Consider the following 21285-nt stretch of genomic DNA (forward strand, 5'->3'; position numbering starts at 1 on the left):
CCAACAACTCTCTGACCTCATTTCCCTCTACTCTCTCCCTCTCTCATTCATTTCTACCCACACTGGAGTCTTTACTGTTTCTCAATCACGTTCATCAAACCCTACTCCTTCTAGGTCTTTGCATGCGCTATTCTATCTGCCTGGAAACCTCTGCTCACAGAAAGCTCGTTTCTTGTTCCCATGCCCCTTCTGTCTAAATTCACTTTCTTAATGAGGCCTTGCCTGACCACCTTATTAAAATTGCAAACACTCATATTTTGTTTATTTTCTCAGCAGTGATTTTCTAAAATATTATATACTTAATACTATGCTTATTTTCTGTCCCATCACCCTAGAATATAAGCTCTCACAGGATGATATTTTTGTCTATTTTTTTCACTTCTCTATCTCCAAATCCTAGAACAGTGCTTGGGCTCTATGTAAGCTTATTGTATATTAGGAGATGAGACTGTAAGGAAAGGCAGAATGTCAGGTTTTAATGGCGTGATAAAAGTGTGGTTCTAGAGAGAATGAGGTGAGGTCATGATGGCGTGCAGAATTATTGAAAGTGGAAAAAACATGGAGTCACAGAGAATAATTGGGGTGATTAAAATTGTCCAGGCACAAGGCAATAAAAAACATGCCAAAACCTCTATCTTAATGTATGGTCAGTTAGACACGAAAGCAAGAAGGTGAGAGACATTGTGAACAAAATCCAGTAAGATTAGGTAAATGTGTGTATGCAGTACAAAGTAGTAAGAACTTGGGACACAAAATAATTGATAGAAACAGGGAAGTCAGGAAGAAGAACAGTGCTGAAGCGAAAGAAGAGAATAAAAATAACGATATGCATGTTTTATGGTGAAACAAAAAGATCTGGTATGAGCTGTCTAGCCTAGTGGCCGTAGTTGTGGGACTGCAGACAAGGGAAAAAGCAGAGCTAGAAATGGAGACGTTTGGGGCTTCCTCTGCGTAATGTCGTGAATTTACTGTTTAGTCATTACTTAGGTTATTAAAATTGGTCGTTTATTTTCCTACAACAACCTACGTTAGCTCGTAAGCCCCAACTTGTGTTCAGAAAGTCTCAGTTTTCCTCGCCCCACACTGGGCCGAATGTATCTCTTTGAGACTTCGGTCAGGCCCATCTTGTGGTTACTGTCCACACTCTATCCACAGCTATTCCACCATTCTGCACCCTGTTGAACACGGAGCTTTTCTCCGAAGCCTGTAGTCTTCCCAGAGAGACATTGAAGATTGAGTCCCCTTGGTTGGTCTGGGAGATCTGTTGCCCTCCTGCCCTGAGACTGGGCCCTGGAAGAGGGAGCAGTGGAAGGGTGTAAAACTCGGGGCTCTCACTGAAGCTAGCTCTTCTCGGCTCTCCTCCATCATTTCTCTGTGACCATCTCCTTATCAATTGCTTCAGCACATTGTGGGAAAACTGGTGCCTCTGTTCTCGGTCTAATGTATTATGTTCGTATAAACCCAGCTTTGTTCCTTCAGGCCTCTTGATATTTCAGGCCAGTTCTTTTAGAAAATTTAAAACATTTTGTCTCTCTCAATAAACTGCTTCCTGCAAGGGGAAAGCCTTGGCATGGAAATAACGTTTCTGCTGTGGACTTCAAACTCCATTCAGATCCTCAGCTCACTTCTTGGTCCTAGGCTACATTCATCCTCCCCCTCAGGCAGGGAGTGGCGACTCTGGGACCAGAAGACACATGGGCAAGAGAAACCTTGGAGCCAGCTCTGCATATTGTCACATTACATCAACATTCATTCATCTTCTCAATGGATGTTTGGCTTGTGGTCCTTCAGTTTCCTGAGAGGGTTCCTTCTTTTGTTATCTGAAGAAAAATCCCTGGAACGTGTCCCAGATGTTCATACATACACTACACATGTGTAGTGTGAGAAGACCAGTCCTCTTCTCAATGTCCCTGCAGGTGCTTACCAGGTTTTGGTTTTTTCCTAGTCACCTCTGCTCTGTTTTCCTTTGCCTACTTCATTCTTGATTCCACAGTTCATCTCAACCCCTGTGACTGTCCGTCTTTCTCTGTCCTGAGGGTGAAATATCACCCTTGCCTTTTAATTCTTGACATAAACACTAATGGATGAATGATACATGAATGGCTGTTTCAGTAAGTTTGAGGCTGACTCAGTGAATGTGATGAGGAGGAGAATTTAGGCACTGTGCAGAACAGGAAACGACTTAAGGTCGAATATTAGACTTCAATGTCTTAACCATATACCCGCCATTTCTCCCATAAGGAATTTCTCCCTTGCCTGTCCGTCCCTCTAGACCTTGGCTTACTGACATCTTTTTGACCTTCTCCTCATGAAGAAGTTCCCAAATTTTTATCTAACTCATTCACAGAAAAAAACTCGAAATTTCTGTCTCCTCCCCCCTTCTCTGTTTCCGTCCCTCTCCCCTCCACTCCTTTTTTTCTCCCCTCCTCCCCTTTCTCCTCCTTTTTAAGCACAATTTAATCCCCTTAATTAAAACTTTTTCATCTAGGCTATTTATAGCTAGGAATGAGGTTCTTCAATTTTTTAAGCACAAAAGACCATTATTGTATTTTTCCTTTAAAAAAAAAAAATGAGCAATTCTCTCTCTAAGTAGAATTCTACCTTATTCTTCTTATGGATGAATTTCTCCAGCTATAGTCAACTTTTAAATTAACTATTTTTATCTTCATCTGAATAATATATATACACATATATAATTTTTTCTCTGTATTAATGCAGACATTATGGCATATTAAAGTAAGAAAGAAATTTCCTTCTCCTTAAGGAACAAATTGCCAGGTAAATGAATCCGACATATAAACAAATAATTATGCTTTTGCTTAATATGTGCTAGAGTAGCATCAAAGACTACTCAGGAGCATGGGGGAAAGAATGAGTCCCTGTGCCTGGGCTGGGGAAGGAGGAGCCAAGGTGTGCTTCCCTTGGGGAGAGATGTCGAAAGAGATTCCTAAAGGATGAGGAGGAGTTTGTCAGTTATAGCTGAATCCTTAGGTGTGGTTGACATCTCCAAAGGCTCAAATTCATGTTAAGTGAAGATCTAGGGTTAAGAATTGAATTCCTGTCACATGAAACTGATCAGATTCCTGAGTTTGGAAAATTACTATTATTCTTTAAAACTGCAATGACATTTAAAAATTTTTGTGAAAATCCCTTAAAATAGCAATGAATAATAAATATATTTTGGCAATTAGGATTAGAAAAATATACAGACTTTGTTATCATAACTGAATTTAGGTAAAGAGGTTGCAGGACTAATTTAGCCTTATCTGAATATAGCTGTGAAATGTCAGTTTCAGGAATATTGATTTTATACTATGCACTATAAAAAGAGGATAACTTAAGACATGATAAGGTGTAGCATCTATTCTGTTGAAATCTAGCTCTCACTTATGATCAGTTCAAGACATATTTTAAAGTACATTATGCAATACATTAAAAATAATGATTTTGAGACAAATTAAGCCATAATAGTCTCGAATCAGTTTGCCCACACAGTTAATATGTTGATTAATGTCCTGTTAGGCCTCAGACACTCATTTTTATCTCATTATTCAACCCAGCGTTTTCCCACAGCTATTGAATAAAAATGTAATTATTGCTCTAAATTATGTTATTATTAACTTTCACACAGTGTTTCTTGATAAACAGCAGCACAAACTAAAGGACCATGAGGAGCAAGAAAGTCAGAATGAAAACCACAAACGTATATGGAACCACTTACTATTCTGTGTTTCAACATGGTGTTTCAACATAGTATACCCAATGCTGGAAAGAAGAGAAGGTAGTATTTTTCCTTACAGAATTATAATCAGGAGAGTGTGATATTAAGGGTTTTAAATATTGATGTCTCAGAGCCTGCATTTGTCAAAAAAAATGCGGTTGACAATAATTCCAAATATTGAATTTTGTTCTAAAAATCTGTGAATATAGGCAAAGTCTCTTCTCATGTGCCCATATTTATGGATTCTTGACAGAGTGATCAACACAAAGGTCATTCACCCCAATATTGCCATATTTTCTTCTAATACGTGAAGTTTCAAAAGAAGCATTTCTTGGTGACCTTTACCTAAAAACACACAACTTCAGAAACAGAGCTCTGGGATCAGATCTGCACCTGTGTACTTAAATGGAATACTTTCTTCTTATGTCTTGTCAGAGATATTATACAATGCAGAATCACAAAGCCATTTTGGAATTCTCTCAAGATAATGTATCAATCCTCCGCTTGAGTTTTATAACTAAGATGGACCTTTTCAGAGTTATGCTTTTGACATTATTGTTATGCAAAATGGCATTTTCATGCATTAATCCCCACAAGAACACTGAGTGCTACCCAGTAATGTTATCACATTCAATAAAAGAGATTGCACCAGAGTTTGATGGCTGCAGTTTCTTTGGCTTGATTATTAAAAAGGATAAAGTGTTAAAGTATTTCCATTTATATAGAAATGCCTGTATTTTAAGCAATCCTAACAATATGTCAAGAAGCTAATAATCTGATAAATAAGCATCAGGGCTGACATTCCACAGCAGGTGAGGCTCAAGGCCAGAATGATAGCAAGGTTTAATTGAGAAACAGACTCAGTCTTTGCTCAGTCAATGTCCAGAGATTCAGCAAATCACCATTGGCAATAGTGCCAAAGACGTAGAATCAGGTCAGCAAAATGGGAGTAGAATTAGAGTCGCAGAAGGGATATTTATATTATGCTAATTTAACCGAAGGTTCATAGAGGTTATGTAATTTGGCCAAGATCATGCAGCTAGTTGGTGGTAAAGTCTATGCAAAAGACAGTGCGTGTAGGAACATCATGCATAGGAGGCCACAACATCATGCATAGAAGGCCTGAGACAGCAATCAGAGCTTAATGATACAGACAAAGATTCAGGATCAAGTAGATAGCAAAAGATGTGGTATAAGAGATCAAAATAAATATAACCCTTGGTGCATAGGGTTATAGTTAGGGCAACCATGAGCCATGCCCCAGGACTGTTGTCCTGGTGTAATTATTAATAGCCCTCATTGTATTCTCAAAATTTTCCTGAGTTGGACAATGAATTATATAGTTGCCCTAGTTATAGCGGAAATAGCATGAAAGTTTGAGTATGAATTCTGCCTCAAGCATTAGGTAGCTATACAACCTTGTCTGAGAAAAACAAACTTCATGCTATAAAATGATGATAAGAGCTGAGCTTGGACTCCATTATCAGGGATCCCACAGTATCTAAGGTCTCCTTCTCCTCCCCTTCCAACATGCAGAACCTTTTCTAGTCTGGGGGCAAAAAGCGCTTCTTATAAATCATTATATTCTTCCAAATGCATTGGTTTCTTCAAAGTGCTTTCCATTCTCCCAAAGACTTAAACTTTGAAACACGAAACCTTGGCAAAGCCTTTTTTCACCTCTAATCTTTTTCTGAGCTAATGAGCATGGAATGGGTTAGCTGACAAAGCATTCAGGAACAAAAACCGTGAGGTAATATTTAAAAAAATATATCCAGCTACAATTGTTTGCAAAGGCTGTAGTTTCTTCTTTCTTGAATTCCAGTATGCTAGAAATTCATCTCAGTATCAGGACTTGCAATTGTGGGAAAAGTAGCTTCAGGAAAATATCAAGAGAGAGTGGTTGCAGGTACAGTTTGGGCATATGAAAATTAACTAAGCTGAGGGACCAGCCCCATGGCCTAGTGGTTTAGTCTGCAGGCTTCGCTTCTGCAGCCCAGGTTCACAGGTTCGGATCCCAGATGTGGACCTACGCCACTCATCAGCCATGCTGCGGTGGTGAACCACATACAAAATAGAGGAAGATTGGCCAGGTGTTAGCTCAGGGCAAATCTTCCTCAGCAAAAAAAAAGAAACAAGCTGATTATGTTTGGAGTCAATTATGTCAGTTACATAGCTTCATATCTCTGTACTATTCAATGACGTTTAATTTGGTCTTTGTCTTTCCCCTCCCCACGCAAGAAAATCCCAAAGGACAATGTTGTAGAGTGTTTTTAATCACCTGTAGAAGTTGAACAAATTGGAGAACAGATAAAAGAGTGTGAATAAAGTGAGGAAAAATTTCCCCGAAAAATCTAAAGTATAACTCAAAGTAAAATAAAACTCAATGTATATGTCTAATTAATAGTGGTCAATCTATACATACAAAAAATAAGACAATAGAAACCCACCTACTTTTAAATCCCTTAAACATGATGGAATTCTATTATCCCAATACTCTGAAATTTACTGTTTTATGTCAATAAAAATGACTTTTAGCCTTTTACATCAAGAAAAAGAACTGGCTGCTTCATATATAACATGTTATAAAAATCACTTTATACAGTCAGTTGATATTAAATTAAATGAGCTAAGTTGTATTTGTGGTTACTGGGCCCAGACATAATTCCACCATAGCATGGATTACGCCATTAATAACTTATATGGTGGCTCAATTCCTTTTCCTCTGAGTCAGCCACAAATTGTCATGAGTCCTTCTTCTTAGGGCCTAAAAGAAGTCAGAGAAAGTTACATAAATCCTAAAACAAACAAAAAAACAAATGAACAAACAAATAAATAAAATAATGATATTTTCATCCTATGACCACTTCCTATTCCTCATAAGCATTGCTTATGTTTATTACACATATTTGTTCCTTTACCTAAAGATACAAAAAAGTGTGGCTCATGAGTAGAGGTGTGAAGTGAGAGAGGAATAGAATTTGCTCACAGAAAAACACTGGAGCCTTGATTCTAAGAAACTTTCCCATTTATTTCCAGCAGAAGCCCAGATTCTGGGGCAAGATTGAAGGAATTCTAAGAAGATTCTTTCATGTAGCAGCACAGTTGATCTGTGCCTTAAGATCAGGTCACCTCACAGGCCATTCTTATTCCCTAGCCATGCTTCATTGTGAATCCCTTTGAGCCGAACGGTGGATGGTCTCTCAGATCCTAACCCCATCTTCCTTTCCTTTTCCTTGGCTTGAGACCCTGGCTGATCCCCACCTTTGTACTTGCTCTGCCCGTTTTAAGGTTAGTGCTCTGCCTACATGCTCTGTCAGTGTCTCCTCCTTTTTGACTCTGTGTTCCTTCTCTGCAAGGTGAAACAAATGGGTGGTATTTTTGTCGATATGGTGACTTTTGAAAATTAGTTTCGAGGCAACTTCACTAGAACTGATCCCAACAAGGATGCATAGTGTGAGAGAAAGAGAGCACTCATCGAGGAACCTGGCATCAGATCCTGATCCCGTCACCAAATAGGTGCCTGATGATGCAGGGAGCACACACCCTCTCGCCCCAAAATGACAGGGCTGGGCTAGACTATAATTTCTTAAACATGATGTTAAGTGTATTTCTCCTGCACTTTTATAGTCACAGTACCTCGAAGGGAGGCACCACCAGCCATCCTCCGAAATTGGGACTGAATCCCACAAGTTACAGGAGAAAAGAAATACACAATTAGGGTGGAGTAGGCTTTCCTAAATTAGCTCTATCTACACATTATCATGGGATTTCACAGCAAGGAAACTAAACCCTGCTTCTCCCTGTTAGAATAAACTTTTTGGATAATGAGACAGGGTGTGTCATATCAATAACATGCTTCATACCTCATCATTAGATCTCATCACGAGTCAGGGCATAAAAAACAACCTTGGTGAGAGGTTCTCAATGAATCTTTGGTAACTTTGTTTTACTCTGTCTGCCCACCTGTGTTATTCATAACACCCAATTTTCCACAACTAGGTAGAGTAAAGTATGAATTCTGTTAAAAATCATTTTCAAGATTTGAACCATGAAGAAGTAAATCAACTAATATTCTCCAGCAGGGCAGAGTAGACTTCAGAGGCTCTTGGGCAATTAATTTCTTCACCTCTAAAAAGCTGAAGAGAACTGCAAGCATTAACCATGACAAGGAAGAAAGTCTTTCTGAAAGCATATTGTCCTGTTATCTGGCCAATCTTCTAATAAAATTAATTCAACAATGTGATAGGGAAAAGAAAACTAAAAGTTAGGGTTTTAAAAAATAGAGGTGGAATATAAAGAAATATGACTTTCATTTTAGATTACTTAAGAGCTTCCTCATGTTCACATCATCAAAATAAATGCAGAGCTTACATTTCTTTTTATGCCTACTAAGTTTCAAATTAGTCAAGCTTTAATGTTACATATCCTTAAAATTGATATACAAGCTACTGAAACATGTGAACAGTGCTGGGATAGAGTTGAATTATTTGAAGTCCATTACTGAAAGAGGAGTCTTTTGGCCTGCTCTTTTTTATTCATCTGGAGTTGTCATGTAGTTAAATACCAATCTCACTTATTACATACAATTTGACTTAATACTTTGGCTTTTTTGCATGTACTAAAAAGGCTTGTCTCTAGTTTGTGTCAGGACTGCGGACATAAATGTCAAAAAAAGGGACTCTTTTCTTTTGAAATGTGCTTTTGGTCATAAGCATCTTGATCAACTTAAGGGTAATTATCTTCAGGCTGATATTTGAACTCCAGTCATAACAACTTCAGGAAGAGTTAGTTTTCACTTTCATTCTTCAATTGTCCAACACCTGGAAAGAGATTCCCAAAGACCTACTGTCATGCTGCTAAAAAATAGTTCCAGAAGACTTCAATCTGCTTCAAAAACATCAAATCCATTCTCAGATGAAGATTTTCAATCCTTTAGGAAATCTAAAGAATAAATTGCAGACTTGAAAGTAATATAACAAAACAATAACACTCATTTGAATGCTTATGTTTTTGCATTTTGATGCCAGATTGCTTTATAGCCACATCTACTTTATTTAAAATATTTTCATACATATAGTCAACTTTCTTGCTTTCTCTCGAAATGTGCATTTCCAGACAACTTGGAGCAGTAGTTTTCAAGCATAACTACACATCAGAATCCAAGACATATTTTTTTTTAAATATAGATTTTAGAGGCCCATCCCATATTTGCAGATTTGTAAGTCCAATGCCAATTTTAGGTCAAGCATTTGAAGATCACTCTCTAGAATATCTCTAATGGAATACTCTGATACTCGAACACATTTAAAAACTGAATCATCTGTTCACACCTAATAATAATTTTCTTTATATTTTCCTTTCCTATCAAAGATACCACTATTCCCTTGGTTTTGTAAAATTTGTTATATTGGTACCTATTTTTTTCTAATCTCTTTCTAACTGATCTCAAAATCTAAATCATTATAACTTATTTAATGTTTTATCTTTGTACAGTCATGACTAGTCTGCTCCTGTTTAAAACAATCCAAAAACCAAACTAATCAAAAAAACAAAATGTTACGTAAGATCCATGGGACAGTGAATCCCAAGATTCTGGGCAGAAACTGGAAGAAACTGCAGGTTAACAAAGGAAGTTATGTTGAGTAGATATGGCGATCCAGGCAAAAGCAACAAGACTATCTTTAATGTCTCAAATAGCTGCCTGGGGACGTTGGACCAGGAACCAGGGCAAAGATCACTCTACTAGACATGAACCACTGAAGACCCATAGTGGCAGGGATGCTAAAGAAGCAGTTTAATTAAGTGGAGCAGTTTAATTGAAATGATGATTGGGTTAAAGAAACAAGGCTGATTCTCAGCCATAGAAGAATCCTGGATATACTCAGCCAGTCACCTATCATAGTGACTTTACACATACATGTAGATGTGTGAACAGCAGAGATAGCACCAAGTTCTCCAGCCCTAATTACCCCTGGCCCAAGCTCCATCTTTGTGTCCCCCACACTTAGCTGGATTACAGAACTGGCAACAAGCATTTAAATGTGAGCTGTAAAAGGTTTCTAACAGTATTTCAAGAGAGTGGGAAGAGATCCAAGAGACAGCTATTTTCCCTGTTTCTTCATAAAAATCTTACCAGTTGTGGATAAACAAGTGTGGATAAGAAAGTAGAAAAAACAAAATCAACAAGCAAACAAAGAAGTAGGGTCCCTAAACTGGTTCTGTGGATAATAAAAAGTAAAGCATAGTATCCATGAATTGGAAGACAAAACCCTTATGAAAAATGATTTCTTCAGGAAACAGTACTATTCAAACTATGGCTACTTTTAAATCTCCATTAAAACAACATTAATTAATTTCTTAAAGCAAGAATTCATGGTGAGACAATAGGTAGAAATGAAGAGGAAACGGGGTGAGAAATATACAAACAAATAAAAAGAGAGTTAATGGGATGAGTAACAAATAGTTTGAAACAAAATAGGCAGCCACATATTTCGAAAATATCAGCAGTAATGAGTAGAATTAACAAAAGAAATAAGAGAAAAGTTCAAGAATTTGAAAGCCAATCAATGAAGAATAAACATATGGATATATATTTTTTCTGCATACTCTGCAGAGGATATCAGAGGAGAATAGAAGTTCTATTCAAAGATGTAAGAGAAGAAAATTTCCCTAGACTTAAAATGCACACTAGACCCAAGAAATATTAATAACAATAGTTAGCTAAGTCCTAATGGAATATTGAATATTAAAAACACATTTTTATATTACGTATTGAGAAAACATCCAGGCTGAATGAAAGAAGTTGCTTACAAATAGAAAAATTTGATCCCTTAGATTGGTCATTGGAACACTAACTGGCATAGGATGACATACAGAGAGTTCTGTGTTGAAAGGATTTTGATTCAACTGTTCCTTAGTTAATTTAGTTGGTTAACAATTCATTAACATATATAAAGGGGAAAAAGATACACCTGTGGAAACACATTACAGAAATTTAACAGTAGTAGAAAACTTAAATATGCTGGATTCATTTTTGACAGATCAAACATATATGTAGGATTTGAATAATATAATAATATGTAACTATATTAAACTGTTATATCTGAAAAATAAAATACACACTTTCTTTCCAAACACCTATGGTAGATATTTTTATAATTATCATCTACTAGATTTTAAATAAAATCTCAGTATATTAAAAAGAAAAAGCAAAGTCCAACATAGCAATTTCCATTAAATCCATGCAATAAAATTGAAATTTAATAACTTAAAAAGCAAGAAAAATATAATATAACCACTTAGGAATTAAAAAATACTGTTAAAATAATATTTGAATCAAAAGATTCAAAGGATATCAAAGCCAATATAACAGACCACTTAAAAATTATGACAATGAGGGCCAGCCCCCGTGGCCTAGTGGTTAAGTTCGGCACACTCCACTTCAGTGGCCCAGGTTTGGTTCCCAAGTGTGGACCTACACCACTCGTCTATCAGTGGCCATGCTGTGACAGAGGCTTACATACAAAATAGAGGAAGGTTGGCAACAGATGTTAGCTCAGGGTGAATCTTCCTCAGCAAAAAAAAAAGCAAAACCTTATGACAATAAGAAAACTACATCACAGTTTCTAGAATGTGTACAAATCCAAACTCATGGGAAAATTCATAGCATTAAAACATAATACAATTACAAATAAATATATTATAGTATAAATAATTATTATAATTATATTATTTTACATATACTATATTATTATATATCATAATATATAACACATTATATTGTACATATTAATACTTATAAATAAACAAAGCATTCAATGTAAAGGCCATATGAAGAATATAGTAAATTTAGAAAGAATACTATGAAAATTGAATATAAATAAATTTAAAAATAAATAAATTAGAGAAAAACCTAATTGATAAATTTGAGGCCAAATCTTCAAAGAGATTTAAAAGAGTAACAAATGGCCAATAAAAACCCTTATCAAAAGTAAAAAAGAAACTATAAATTTACAGTGTTCCAAATTAGCAAAAGGATATAAGCACTAATATTCAGAAGATCTAATATTTTTAGATGAAGATTATGCAGAATTTCATAACAATAAATTTGGAAACTTAAAGAAATGAAGAGTTTTCTAAGAGTATATGTATTGGTATAACAGACAGAGAATTTAACCAACCATATTTATAGCTTAAAAGAAATTTAACCAGGAAGAATTAAAGTTGTGAAAGAGCTACTTCCAAGAAAGGAAATTGAGAAAATTTTAAATATAATGTCCATCACACTTTCAAGAATATGTTAATTACTAGATTTTTAAACTATTTCCTGCACATATACTAAAAAAGAAAGGTTTCCTAAGTTATTTTATAAAGTCAGTATAATTCTGAATTTAACCTGAGAAATTTAACATGCAAAAATATCAAATGCAGATCATTCTCACTTATGAATATGAGTAAAAATCTAAATATTTACAAAGCCAATTCATCAACATAATGGCCATCAGACATGTAAGATTTATTCTAAGGATGATAAGATGGATCAATGTTAAGAAATCAAGAATGCATCATATCAGGACATCAATAGGAAAAATACTTATTGTTAACTCCACCAATACCAGAAATATAATGGATGAAAATTCAACCATTATTTATTAACACACCCACACCCACACCCACTAAAACAAGAATAGAAGAACAAAGAGAATCTCAATCTAAAAGACAGCATCATGATCTAAAAAAAATAAAATCAGGAGGAAGACATGCATGATTAGCACCACTATTATTTAACATCATCCTAGAATCGTTATCTTATGCAATTAGTCAAGATCATAAAATTAGAGATATAAATATTAAAAATGTGATTGCTATGTTATGATTCATATGATGGACTATATAGAAAATCAGTTAATTAAGGTGGCAAATTGTATAAAGCAAAAGCAATCCTAGGCAGTAAAAAAAGTTTGCATTAAAACTATGCTCTCAATCAAAATATTTATGGTTTGGGAGGTAACTTGACAAAATCATTTTATCAAGGAACTGTTAAAACAAACTTTGAAAATTGCCAGGAAAACTATAAGCAAGAAGAGTGATGATGGAGGACTTGCTCTGCTAGTTACTGCAACACATTATAATGTTAAAGCAATTAAAAAACTAATAACTAATCAAATAACTAATAACTGGTGCCAAAATGGAAAGGTAAGTAACTGGAATAGAAAAAAGTTTATAAGTATTTTTTGTATGTGTGTATTTATGTCTCAAGCTCTTTTGAAGTCTCAATGAATTTCTAGTTGAAATATTTAGCAAAGACTTAAAATTGTACATCTCCTTTGATCCAGAAATTTCACATCTAAGAATTTAGCCTTGGGGAAAAAATCTGACAAATACATCAAAATGTGTATAAAAATGAAAATAATAAGGAATTCATGAAATAAATCATGGAAATCTATCAATGGAATACTCTATGGCCATTAAAATAATGATACAAATCTATAGTTTTTGAAAAGGAAAGATGCTTACTTTTATGAAGCAAGTGTACTCCAGTCTGACCCATTTTTGTAAAGATAAAATCAGCGCACACATTTAAAAAATATCTGACAGGGGGGTAAGTGTGTTGGTGATAATGGAAATGCTTTATTTTCTTCTCTGTGGTTTCAGATACCTTCATACTAAGATCTTTTTAGTCTTATAATAATAAAAATAATATTGATATTGGCATATTTTGAGGGTAATGAAGAAATAATTTTTCTGTTCCTCCTTTCTCTAGCTCAATCTTTAACTCCATTCAACATATTTCAAAAATTCTTCTCTAGGATTCTTAAGATGGAAGTGGTAATAGGACATGAGGGGGAGGCCAGAACAGAGTAATATGACAGGACTTTTCTCCTCAGCTCATGTGAATAATTGCTATCCCTGGATATTCCTGGAAATATCTGGAGACTTTTTATCAATAAAGGTGATGCAATGAAACAGGTGGGAGCTTAGAGATATTGAGGTCCTGATGTTAATATTATCCTGACTGCTTTTATTTTCAAATCCTATTTCTGTGTGAGACATCTAGGTCATTCATATATGAAAGTTATTATTTCTCCTAATTGCAACCCCATGCACTAACTTTAAAAGAATTTCAAATCATCAATATATAATTAGTTACTTCAATTGCACAATGTAAAGCAGATGCATGTTCTAAATGACAAAATAGTTATCTTAACAAAAAAAGGTAACTAGACAAATTTAAACTCCTAGATTAATGGGACCATGACCAGCCCTGTGGCCAAGTGGTTAAAGTTCTGTACGCTCTGCTTTGGCAGCCCAGGTTCACAGGTTCAGATCCTGGGCGCAGACCTACACCACTTATCAGTCATGCTGTGGCGGCGACCCACGTACAAAATAGAGGAACACTGACACAGATGTCAGCTCAGGGTGAATCTTCCTCAGCAAATAATAATAATAATAATAACAATAATAATAATCAACAACTCCTGGATTAAAATCTTCAATACAGAAGACACGTATGCTTATCTTTATTTTTTTAAAAAAAATTGTTCCTGGAGCAATAGGTTCAAGAGTGAAGAAGAAAGGATCATCAATGTACAGTTGAAAAATGATTAAACCAAACCAATCATAAATTTAAAATAATTAAAATCCTCTTAATGAGCCATAGTGGTAGCTGAATTGCCACTGGTTCCCTAAAACTAGACCTAAATTTAAATAAAAATAAGGCTGATCACATTTACAATATATGCATTTATTGAGTTGCATTTCACTGCCAAAAGTTTCATTGATATGTTATTGTGAAAGCTGAATTAATCTGAAAAAAAGTAATATTTGAAAATAGAAAATAATAGAAAGAAGAAAATAAAAAGCTTTCATAATCTCACTGTTCTAAGATAATTGCTATTAATATTTTGTTTTCCCTCTCAATCCTTTTGCTTTTTGGAAAGATACTTTTTCCCCCCAAATTAAGATCATACTCTTGTGTGTTGTTTTTATTATGCCTTTTTCACTTTACGTTATAAACACATCTCCAAGCCATAAAGAATTCTTCAAACACATTGTGTTTGTTTCATCCTATTCCAACTTATGCATGTATTGTAATATATTTAAACATTTCCATAAACTTGGACATTTAGGTCTTTCCAATTTTTTTCAGTATTAAAAATAATACTTCAATAAGCACCATTGTATATATATTTTGGTCCACATTTCTAATCTTTTCCTTAGGAAAAATTGCTGGAAGTGAAATTTCACAGTAAAAGGGTAAGAAATTTCATAGATTCTGGATACAATTTCTTTCCAAAAAATTTGTATCAATGTACACTCTCACTAGGTACAAGTGTGCCTAACAAGAACACTGGAAACTTAGCCTTTTTTAAAAATAGATTTTACTTTGTACCAAAAACATATTGTAACATCCATAAAAATTTTCATAAGGTTATTCATTCCACAACAAAGGGAATTTTTACAAGCAAAAGACCAAGGAATTTCTATTTTTTCCCCCAAACGAGTCATTTCAATTTCCCTTTGGGATAGTCCAGCCTTCCCATTTTTCAGATGTCAATTTCCCCTCTTTTTGGTTTTCTCTAGTCCTGGAAATCTGCAAAGAGGTTACATAAACCCCGAACTAACTGTTGTCTTCTACATATGATTCACTATTTCCTACCATCGGGTATTATAAACTGTACTATCTGTATCTAAACCTGTGTTCCTTACCAAAAAAGGCTTCTTGACATGGTAGAAAGAATATGAACTCTGCCTTGGGAAAAGAGTTCTAGGCCTTCTTTTAGCACAGAGACCAAACCCTCTGAAGTTGAGCTTCCATAGTAAAAGCTAATCATACCATTTTACAGGATTATTGTGAAAATTAGAAAATGATGAGAAGCTACCTAGAAACTAGTATTAATTAGCTACTGAACACTGTCTTTATATTTGAGGTCTGAGTAAAAGAGCTAAAAATACTAGTTATCATTTAGAACTAAAAGAAACCACTGCCATTCCTCAGGTAAACTGAAAGGTTAAAATGAGTGTACTTACAAGGTGAAAACATGAATGGACTCTTGAAATTCAAAATTCTTTCACGTAGGTCTTTTAAAGGAATCTACATCCAGGAGAACAACACAAATTAAGAAGATAGTTTAACAAACTATACATTATTACTGGATCACATACACTATTCCTGCAAAGGTGGTTGCTTGATTTTATGTTAAGTTTTGTATCAAAATTTCATGGAAACTAATATTTGTCACTTTAAAAAGAAGTCTGTGCCTATCAAATTACTTCTGCTGTAACATAGGCATGTGAAAAGCAGACCGGTTTCTATATTCTTTTCCAGATTCTTCTTGTGATCTCTAAAAAGTTAGAGAATATAGGGCTTACAGTTTTTCTCTGGTTGTTGGAAGAGTGGAATGAAAGAGATATTTTCTGAGCCACACAAACTTAAAATCCAGTATGTTTCAGCAACAATGGTATTCTTAATAAGTTTTAAGAGGAAGAAGGAAAGGGATTGTGAATAATTTTGACACTGTCTTGTCTTTCACCAGTTGCTGCTAATCTTTTGAAAGGTTTTCTATTTTTGGCCTACATTCAGACAGACCCTGCTGTTTGACAAAGCTTGTTTTCAAGTCTGATTCACAAGAGCATTGCAGGGACTCCAAAGCTTGGAGGTAATTCTCCTAGAAATATAAAAGTTCCCGTTGGATAATTAACCACTGCCACAGGAAACTTGAAGTACCTAGAAATCTGACTTTCCAGGACAACCATCACTCTATTGGTTGAGTTGAGGTAACAAAGCCCTTATCCCAGCATGCTCTTCACTGAAAACTGAAGTCAGTAGCCTGTGGGGCCAAATCAATGGATCAGTGGGACACAAGAAAGCTAAGACAAACACTGGGAAACAAGATGCAATTACTGTATGTCTAAACTAACCTCAGGCAATAAGATACTGATGTTTGAAGGAATCCTGCAAACAATTTTTTTCACAAGTTTCAATTGTAGTAAAATGGTGGACTTATGACCTGAATATTTGATTGCTTAAGATTCCTGCTGTATGACTCTATTTCTGTGACTGTGTTCTAATTCCTATCCCATCTCTCTAGTGTGCAAGGTCCACCTTAAGTGTCACCTCTTCTCTCAACGACTGCCTTCTCTGAATTCTCATTTTGTTATATCATTTAAATATGAATGGGATATTTCATCCTACTTTAATATTATCATATTTATTTGAGGACACCAATAGAATATGTTATCACCAGACAATAGAAAAATTAAAGTTTAGTAAATCACACACCTAGGATTCTACACCATTAAAGTATAAGAATGAAAGTTTGAGACTGACATTCCTTATTTTATGACCAATGTCATAAATGTTTTCTCCCTAAGGTTCCTTGGAGATGCCTTATGTTGGAGGGCTCTGGTTAACAACTAGATTCAACCTTTCCACCAGGGAAATTCCTTCTTTTATCATTTAAATATAGGGTTTTGATGTGAGATTTCTTTTGATATAAGTCTTCTACTCTAAACAAAACAGACAAACAAAAATCTCCAGAAGCAATCACCTATACCTCTTTTAGCAGTTTCAACTGATATTTATTCCTATATTTCTATTCAATAGATGTGTGCTGCTATTTTTAAATTTTCAGTTTTAGATATTTCACCAGTCAGAGTCCAGTCAGGAGACAGGAATCACACCAATTGTTTCACCAGTTGTTTCTATTGAAAGAATTCAATAGAAAGAATTGTTAACCAGGTATAAAGAATTTTTAGCTAGGTAAATGAAAAGGCAAAAAGGAAAACTAAGTTATCAAAGAGTAGTGACTAAAAGAAGCTGCTACCAACTCTAGGTCTGCTGGAACAAAAGGAAGAAGTCAGAATTGTTAGAAGTTTGAAAGAGTGGCCCCATAGGGCTGGGACTCAGATCTCGGAGGAGAGGCACCAGCCAACTTGTGGTGGGTCTCTGAGTCTCTGAGGGCCCTTGCAGTATGACTGGTTCTGTAAGCCAGGATAAAACTACAAACTGGATTCAATTGGAATGATATGCTGTTGGTGAGGTGAAGAATATTATTTATCATCTTCCCACTATGTAAGAAGAAGATTTAGTTCTCTTACATTCGCCACCACTCCATCCCCCGCCTACTTCCTGAAACTGCTTTCGACACCTGCCCCCACCCCCCATATACACAGCATACACACAATATACTTGTATCATTTTCTTAGTGTAATCCAGAATTTCAGTGTTTACATTACTCTGTCTATGTAAATGTATTCACAGCTGAGCCACATAATGGACTATGAATTACTTATGAGTGCAACATTTATATTCCCTGGAGTTAATAATTTCTTGGGTATTTTGTTTGTTCGTTCACTTGCTTGCTTTTCAGTGTTCTTCTCACTAATGTGCCTTCAGATTCTCGATAGAGAAACTCATCAGATAATGTAACTTTCTTTTCTTCGATGCATCTCTATGAGTCCTCCCCCTCCATCTGGACTGGTTGTTCTCTAGTCCGCAGCACTTTCCTCCTAGGATCTTCTGTCACCATTGTCACCTCTCAGCGTGGTTCTGCTTTTCTATGTGGCCTAGGTTTTATTCCTTTGGGTTGATTTCCTCATTTTTAATGGAACATATCCTCAAACAATTTTATTAGAAAGGGTACATGGTAGGTAAATTTTTGAGAATCTGATATCTGGAAATAAAATTTACTTTATTTAATCTCTCAAATTAATTTTCAGTATGGCTAGATTTAGACTTCAACAAAAATTTTGAAAGTATTCTCCCTAGTCTTCCAATTTCCGGTGAAGCTGTTGAAGAGTACCATTTCAATCCTCGATTTTTGTATGTGACCTGTTTATCTCCTCTGGAGGCTTCTGATATCCTTAATTTAACAATTAACAATTAATAATTTAACTATTAACATTCTGAAATTTCATGATGATATGCACTGAGGTGGTCTTTTTCTCTTTCTCATACTAAGTCTTTGGTGGATTTTTCAATATTGAAATTCATGACCTTCAGTTCTGGAAATTTTTATTATTTCTGTGGTAACTACAGTTCTCCATTTTATTTGTCCCTACCTCCTGCAACTTCCACTATCCACATATTGAACTTCTTGAAACAATTACGTAATTTTCTCTCATATTTTAAATCTTGTCATTTTAGTCTAGTTTTGAGGAGATATTTTTTACTTTATCTTCCAACTTTTCCATTTCCTTTAGAACACTTTTCCATCATATTTTTAATTTCCAAGGTATTTTTGGGCGTTGTTTTCTGAATACTACTTTTATATAGCATCTTCTTTCATGGATTTTTTAATCTTTCTACAGATCATAATCATATACTTTATACATTTTTTAAATTTCTCTGTCTACATTTTTATATATTTTTTTCAGCTCCCTGTTTCCTCTGTTTTCTGTTTGTTGAGTTTGCCTTCTGTTTTCATCTCTAAAGCTTTTATCAAATGTCTGGGCACCTTTGGAGATTGGTTAATATTTAAGAGCAAAGTACTTAATGCCTGATTAGAAGCTCTGAAAGTCCTTAGTAGGCTTCACTGGAGGGTGACTGAGTGGGGCAGAGCCATTTTGTTGGGAGTAGGTGACAATCTTTTCTCTTGGACCAGTCTCCACCTGGAGAAGACTGATAGGGTTCTTTGAGGCAAGTTAGGGGAGCAGGGGCTCTAATTTGAATCCATGGAGTTCCATATGGCCTCTGCCCAGCTCCTTAGCTCCCCATGTCCCCACTCCAAAGATGGGCTTGTTACCCAAGGTTCATGGTTCTGGTTTGGCCTTTCTTTATACGAAATATCTAATTACACTTGAGCAGGAAGTGATCTAGATTATGAGCCAATTTTACGCAGCCTTTCTGACAGTCCTCGTGTTTTCAACCCACATTCTCCCATATAGAAATCCCAGGGACCTTTAAGTCCTGAGACTTTCCAGGGTACTGAGACACAAATGGGATTCCTCAATACCGTCTCAAATTAATTACCACTAGTACATTTGCTTCCCAACTATTAATATTTTGTTAACATCTCTTTTCTATTGTTATTGTTGCTTCTATTTTCTTTGCCTCTGTGGGTTTTTGATTTATCCCTCTACTATCATTATAGTGGAAGTTTTGGAGGAGCAGGGTTAAAAGTAAATATTCAATCCACTATATTTAACAGAATTCCCAGTTTTATTTATTTAATGATCATTGTTTTATTAAGTATTTCTATTCTTTAAGTTAATTTTAGAAGTTTATGCTTTTTACCAAATTTTCAAATGTTTGTATTGACATAGAGGTGTTTTTTACAGTGTTCTTGGATGAATTATTAAGTCTTTTCTATATTAACAGTTATGACCACTTTGTGTGAGTTTCTGGGCTCTGTATTCCATTCTGTAATATGTCTATATTATGTCTATAATATGTCTGTTTTTATGCCAATACCATACTGTTTTGATTACTGTAGTTTTGTAAAAAGTTTTGAAATTTGAAAGTATGAAACTTCTAGCTTTGTTCTTCTTTCTCAAGATTGTTTTGGCTATTTGGGATTCTTTGTGGTTCCATATGAATTTTAGGATAGTTTTTCTCTTTCTATGAAAAATTCCATTGGGATTTTGATAAGAATTGCATTGAATTTACCTTGAGTAATATGAACATTTTAACAATATTAAGTCTTCCAATCCACATGGCATGTCTTTACAATTATTTGTGTCTTCTTTAATTCCTCTTAGCAATGTTTTGTAGTTTTCAATGTATAAGTCTTTTGCTTCCTTGGTTAAGTTTATTCTCAAGTATTTTATTGTTTTTGATGCTATTGTAAGTGAAATTCTTTTCTTAATTTTCTTTTTAGGATGTCTGTTGTTACTGTATAGAAATGCAACAGATTTTTATGTGTTGATTTTGTATCTTACAACTTTGCTAAATTTGTTCATTAGTTCTAACGGGTTTTTTTTTTTTTTTGAGTGTAGAATCTCTAGCGTTTTCATATAAGATGATGTCACCTGTGGACAGAGATAATTTTACTCTCCCTTTCTGATTTGGATAACTTTTACTTCTTTTCCTTGCCTAATTGCTCCGCCTAGTACTTTCAATACAATATTAAATAGAAGCAGCAAGAGTAGGCATCCTTGTCGTGTTTTTGATTTTAGAGTAAAGGCTTTCAGTTTTTAACCAATGAGTATAGCATTAGATATAGGCTTTTCATATATGACTTTTATCATATTCAGGTAATTTCCTTCTAGTCCTAGCTTATACAATGTTTTTTATCGTGAAAGGGTATTGAATTTTGTCAGATGCTTTTTCTGCATGTATTGAGAAGATCATGTGATTTTGATCATTTGTTCTGTTAATGTGGTTTATCACAGTGTTTGATTTTTATATGTTGAACCATGCTTTCATCACAGGTACCAATCTCCCTTGGTCCTGGTGTATGGTTCTTTTAATGTACTATTGAATTCAGTTTGCTAGCATTTTGTTGAGGAGTTCTGCATCTCAAGTCATCAAGAATATTGGCCCGTAGTTTTCTTATAGTATCTTTTTTTGGCTTTGGTATCAAGGTAATTCTGGCTTCATTGGAAGTGTTCCCTCCTCTTCA

The sequence above is a fragment of the Diceros bicornis genome, chromosome 10 (genome assembly GCF_020826845.1).
Source record: "Diceros bicornis minor isolate mBicDic1 chromosome 10, mDicBic1.mat.cur, whole genome shotgun sequence".
NCBI lineage: Eukaryota > Metazoa > Chordata > Mammalia > Perissodactyla > Rhinocerotidae > Diceros > Diceros bicornis.